Genomic DNA, 6,872 nt, shown 5'->3' with positions numbered 1-6,872 from the left:
GCATACATATGGTAGAAAGGCAAAGTATATGCATAATTGGCAAATTATTGCACAAGGAAATTCAGTCTATATAATGCATGGAGAAAGCATATAAATATCAAAATGAAAACAACATGATGATATCGGTTTAGAAATACCACATGTGAAAACCAATTTGATTTCTACCACTTGCAATAGGTGGTGGATATTTGAAGTATGATGCTTATCTCCGAGAACTCCATTTTCCTTGCAATGAGACTACTACACACATGATAAGCTTGAAAAGGTGTTAGTCTCAAAGTATCCAACTTGTAGAGTAACCTCCCCCTAAATTTGTGCACACAAGTGTGGAATACTTGTAGGAAACGTGCACATTGATTTTACAAAAATAAATACCACTTGAAAGATGACATCATATGAATGTGAGAGTCATTTTCAAAGGTGATATCGAGGAGAGATTATCTACAATTCAGACTTTGGCACATATTAGATGAACAATTGTAAGACAAGCTATGTGCCATGCTCCTAAACAATTTTAAACCATGCAGGATTGTTCCAAGGAATAAGAATGAAACCGAGCAAGCCTACCATATGAAATACCTAGTGTATGCATGACAAAATATATAAGAATGCAAATGCAAACCTAGGCATGAAGAGTAACTAGATGCTAAAAGATACCAATTGTAGAAAAATTCAAATCTAATACCAATTGAAATAAATTGAATCTAGTTACCTAACATGGGAAGGAGAATTTGGGTCCATAGTATTCACTAACCCACTTAGCAATGCCTTTGTCCATCATGATGCACCCCATGAAATGCAACCACACTTTGCCAAGTCTCCAAATTCCCGATGTCCATCGGACTTCTCACTTCCCTTTCGGGATCCAAACCTTCTTGGTGCTCTTCATGTTGGAAATGATTTCCTTTGGCACCCAAAAGCATTTGGCCCCATTATTGGCTTGCTTGTTCACCTTGATGGCCAGCACCTTGTCATTTTTCTTCTTCTTCAAGAGATAAGGTGTGGAGGCCTTCTTGTCCACCTTGTTGGTGTAGGTGTTGGAGAGCCTGCTTGTTTGCTTCTAATCTTTCTTCTTTGCTCCTCCCCCATTCTTCACCTTGCACTCATAGGACTTGTGACCTTCCTTGTGGCACACATAGTAAACCATGGTTTGTCCTTCATCAAGCTTCTTCGGTCCCTTGATGGAGTTATCTTGATGAAGTTGGGCTTGCTTCACGTTGCCTTTCACTTGACTCAAGTCCTTGGTAAGGCAAGCTACTTCTTGCTTGAGTTGCTTATTCTCCTTTGCAACTTCTTGTGTGCATGTATCTACAACAACTTTCTCAACACAAATTTGGTTGCACAAAGGTGAGTCTAAAAATAGATCATTACAAGAAGTAGAGGCATCCTTTTTAGACATGTTAGAACTTTTCCTTTTAGATGCCTTAGTGGGGGTTGTGCTAACGGCTTCAAGATTAGCAACTTTATTAGTTAGCTCATCACAATGTTTGCACATGGTTTCCATTTTAGCAAGCAAACTTTCATAAGCATCTTGTGAGCTAGCTAACTTTTCTTTTAATTTTTCATTTTTCTTTACAAGTTGCTCATCATTGATTGTGGATGCATTTGTTGTTGCACTAGCCTCAAGTTGCTCAATTTTAGTAGATAGTTGAACATTAAGATTAGCAAAATTCTCATATTGTTCAAGCAAAGTTTTGTATGCTTCTTGTGAACTATCTATCTTTTCTTTTATTTTCCCGAGCTTCTTTTGTTGACTAGTGCAAACTTTAGCATAATTAAGGTTTTGTTGCACAATTTCTTCATAAGAAGGCATATCATCATCACTATCACTCTCACTAGAGGATGAGCTTTCGTTACCTCGTGCCCACACGAGAAGAGCTTGATGATGAGTGCTTGCGCCCTCGCCTCTTGTGATGGTGTTCTTCTTCACTTGAAGAATCATCCCATGTCCTTATTGATGTGACGGCTTGTTTCTTGCATGCCTTCTTCTTTTTCTTAGGTGTGGCCTTATTTGGACAAGCTTCCACAAAGTGCCCCAACTCGCCGCATCCATAGCATCCTCTCTTTCTTTGCTCATTTCTTTGATTTGTGACAATGAGATCTTGAATTTGGATGGGCACACCCTTGACATTGAGCTTTTGGATCATCTTCTCCACCTTGTTGATTAGTTTGATTGATTCTTTATCAAGGTCAGAGGTGGAGGAGGAAGATTGATCATCATCACTTGAGTGTTCATCATCATCATCATCCTCATCTTCTTCTTCATCTTCACTTGAGGAGCTTGAGCTTGAGCTTGTCTCAACTTGCTTGCCCTTCATCTTCTTTTTCTCGCCACATGCGAGAGCTTTGCCTTTGCTTGATGAAGAGGCTTCTTCTTGACCCATCTTGCATGACATTTTAAATGCCACTATCTTGCCAATGACTATGGCCGGGGTCATGGTGCTCAAGTTCTCCATATTGTGAAGGATGGTGATGATGCTTGCATATTTCTTTTGTGGTAGCACAGAGATGATCTTCCTTACGATGTCCGCACCATCTAGCTTTGTTAGTCCTATTGAATGGAGCTCATTGATAATTAGATTCAAACGAGAATACATATCATGAACAAGCTCATCATCATTCATTATAAAGGAATCATAATTTTTTTTAGCTAGACAATATTTTTGCTCACGAACATTAGATGTGCCGTCATGGAGCTCTTGAAGTTTTAACCAAATTTCATGTGCCGTATTTAAAGTGAACACTTGGTTAAACACGTCCATACTAAAAGATTCAAACAAGCAATTTTTAGCTCTAGCATTGAAGTGCATTTCTTTTTCATCACTCTTTGTGGGTTTTTTGGGATTCTTAATGGGTTTCATCCCGTCATGAGTGACTCTCCAAATACCTAAATCAACCACCTCAAGGTAGCAAGCCATTCTAGCTTTATAATAGGGGAAGTTAGTGCCATCAAAATGCGGAGGCCGAGAGGTATCCATCCCAACCACTCTAAATAGCGTCGGCTCAACGGTGGTTAAGCCAAAGGTCCAAATTGAGCCAACCTGCTCTAATACCAATTGAAGGGGACCATGATGCCTAAGACAGGGGGTGAATTAGGCAACTTAAAAATCTAACTCTAAACTATGGCCTCTTTTTCTAACCTTAGCAAAACCTATACAAAAGATAAACTATCTAAATGTGCAACTACGGTTTTGCTAATGTGTTGCTATCTCTATAGCAAAAGGAGTAATACAATCAATGTAAATGTGGAAGTTAAAGAGCAAGGTAGAGATATGCAAACTCCCATCGATGACTCTGGTATTTTTACCAAGGTATCGAGAAACGCTCAAGCTTCCCCCTAGTCCTCGTTGGAGTCCCTCGCAAGGAATCCCTCGCAAGGGCCAAGCTCCTGGTCGGGTAACTCCGTGGATAGCCTCGGGCCTTCCCCACGAGCAAGTGGGTCTCTAATGTGCCTTTTGACAAGCCTCTCCCGGATGCTCCCCGTCGTCTTCACTATCAAGCTTCCAGTCGAAACGCCGCGGGCCTTATTCCCTCCGGTACACGGTGGCGGCCACACCACAAACGCGGTTGGTGTGATCTCGCAAGACTACAAGCCCCTCCGATGTACAACAATGGTGCGTGCAAGCACCGAGTGGTAAGAGGTATGCAAACCTCACTAACACTAGGCCTAAACCTAGAGCAAGTGCATAAGCAGTGGTCTAATCAACCTAAGCACTTCACAAAGCACCTACGCTAATCACCTAATACAACACTAAGCACTATGCAAGTGGAGATCACTAAAATGGTGTATCAACACCCTTGGTATGTTTCCTTAGCTCCAAACTTCTCATTTGGCCGGTTGGGGGTTGTATTTATAAGCCCCACTGAGAAAGTAGCCGTTGGGGATGAAATCCCGCTTTTCTGCTACTGACCGGACACTGGTCATGTCCTAACCGGACGTGTTCGGTCATCCAGACCATTGCAGCCAATATCCACTAATCGGACGCTACCAGCGTCTGGTCACATGCCACCAGACACATCCGATCGCAAATTCACCGCTCTAGAACCTCTCTGTACTAGATCGAACGCTGCTGTCCTGCGTCCGGTCGGTTTGCCGCTAGTGTCCATGATGAACACCATAAAGGGCAACCTCCATGACACAGTTTGGGACATCATATAGGCGAACCACCAGCACGGCACCCCTAGCATTGACGAATCCTACCGCATACTCTGTAGCTGATCGAAGGCTTTCCAACTTGGCCAATAGGTCTAGAAAGATTCAAGGAAGGAATAATCAAGATCTTAAAAACAACACTAAAAGAAATAGAGAATTGTGGTAGATATCTCACCCATAATTCTAGCCTTGGCATCGGCCAGCCTCGTTTGAGTGGAGTTGGCCCCATGTTTCGAGATGATGAGAGCACCCTACGACGCATTCAGATGAAAGTCCATCCGCCTAAGATCATGGGTTGCATTCTCCTAACAATGAAGATGCTAGCGTGGTGGCATAGACTCGTCAAGGGCCTCTTCAGCAGACCTCTTGCCATTCTACACGCCTTTGAACCTATTGAATAGCAAATCGCACCAAAACATAGAAGGTTTGGGACAAAGTAGGTAGTTTTTTTATCCACAGCCATGGCCTGTATATATAGCCTAGGAGGTGAGAAGATAGGCTTCATTAGGGTTATGGAATTGAAGTTGTTATGGAAATAGATCAACACTCCAGAAATTCAGGGAATGGATCCTAAAAACAACGAATTAGGACTTATTGCTTCCCATAATTACAAGATACCATGGGATTGATACAAAAGGTTTACATTAACTGACAATCAACCCACTAGGACTTCTTTGTATTGAAGGGAGTCTAGTTCCCCACAAGGCCAAAGGTCATCATGGACCGAGTCATATTGGCCCGCTGATAGAAGTGGCATTAGGGGAGAGAAAAGGCCGCCTGCTAAAAAGATACCCATATAGCCAACTGATTTCTCGGTGGCTGGGAAACCATGGGAAAGAAGTCTGTGGTTTCCCCCAATGAGCATTTGATATAGTGAACAAGGGAAAGGTGTCCACACATTTTTAACCCTTGCAAACACAAGAATAGCTCTACGATCATGGTGACAAAACTCAAGTGATGTCACAAGAATTCTTCTAACCGTAGCAGCTGATCCTCTTGCTCGACAAGACGCTGAAATGAGCGGCACAATCACCCTATGCACAAGAATTCTTCTAACCACTTAAGACCCTCATAGAAGGGAATTAGACCATGGATGGTCTAGTAGAGCCAACGGCACTCGAGGAGGCAAGCAAAAGAAAAACATAACTGGGTTGTTGGGTTGCTCTCACCAGAGTCGGGTAGACATTTATAGTTGGTCTAGAAGGATGGATCCAAGTGCCCATGAAGCAATAGTGCTCTCATGAAGCTTTGATGTATGGACTCATAAGTAGGCAAGGCCATTGGTGAAGGTGACAGATAGTAGGCCCTAGATCAAGATTCTCTACCATGACTATGGACCCATCGGGGTATAGATGTGGTAATTTCGGAATAAAATTACTTTTATCTTAAAATGGGGGGCATGTGTTTACACCAAAATTTGGGGAAAAGAACATGAGAACTCGAAGCTTCCAAGATTGTGTCATCAAGGAATCGATTGCATAAGGATCGATAATAGCTGGTTCAGATGCGGTACTAGAATCGGCTCTCTTCGGATGATGTCAGCAGATAACGTCAATAAGCTATGGTTGTGAAAGGGACCGTGACGCCTAAGAGGGCGGGTGAATTAGGCAACTTAAAAATCTAACTCTAAACTATGGCCTCTTTTTCTAACCTTAGCAAAACCTATGCAAAAGATAAACTATCTAAATGTGCAACTATGGTTTTGCTAATGGGTTGCTATCTCTACCGCAAAAGGAGTAATAGAATCAATGTAAATGCGGAAGCTAAAGAGCAAGGTAGAGATATGCAAACTCCCATCGACGACTCTGGTATTTTTACCGAGGTATCGAGAAGCGCTCAATCTTCCCCCTAGTCCTCGTTGGAGCCCCTCGCAAGGAATCCCTCCCAAGGGCCAAGCTCCCGATCGGGTAACTCCGTGGATAGCCTCGGGCCTTCTGGTCGCAAATTTGCCGCTCTGGAATCTCTCTATACTCGATCGGACGCTGCTGTCCTATGTCCAGTCGATTTGTCACCAGCATTCAGTCACTGCTGCTGTTGCCGAGCCTCCTGATCAGAGCATCCGGTCGCTTTTCTCCAGTGTTCGGTCCAGCGTCCTGGTACCTTTGTGAGCTCGTTTCTTTGTGATCTTGTGTGCGGCTTGGTTCCTATCTTCATGCTTGGACTTTGCTTGATATCTTAGGTCTTCTCTTGTGCTCCTAAGGTCTTCTTTGAGGTGTTGATCATCGGATCATCACATCGCCTTTGTCCAAGTCACATCTTGCATCCTATTGAACTACAAAACAATCACATGCAAATTCATTAGTACAATTTGGTTGTGTTGGTCATCAAACACCAAAATCCAAAGTAAATGGTCCTAGGGTCCATTTTCCTTACAGTTTGGTGTCGGGAGAAACATGTCAGACACTACAAAAAGGGGAAGATTAGGGTCCAAGTTATCTTAAGTTAGGAATGTTTTCTCTTATACTAAAAATTGTAATGAGTCATATTTGAGTAGGATTCACGCTTAGGGTCTGGGTATAAATATTGGACCTCGGCTATTGTAAAAGGGATATCCGATCAATCAATACCAATTACTTTTTTGGCTTTACACCAACCCTTAGTAGTAGGAGTAGTGTAGATCTCGGTGAGTTCTTCATCAAGCAGGGCTGCATCGATCCGGCCGACCCTCGGCTTCACCTGTAAGTACCGTCATGGCTTATACCTCTATTTGTAAGGCTGC

Source organism: Miscanthus floridulus, chromosome 16 (assembly GCF_019320115.1).
Source record: "Miscanthus floridulus cultivar M001 chromosome 16, ASM1932011v1, whole genome shotgun sequence".
Taxonomy (NCBI): Eukaryota; Viridiplantae; Streptophyta; class Magnoliopsida; order Poales; family Poaceae; genus Miscanthus; species Miscanthus floridulus.
This window is presented reverse-complemented; position numbering follows the sequence as displayed.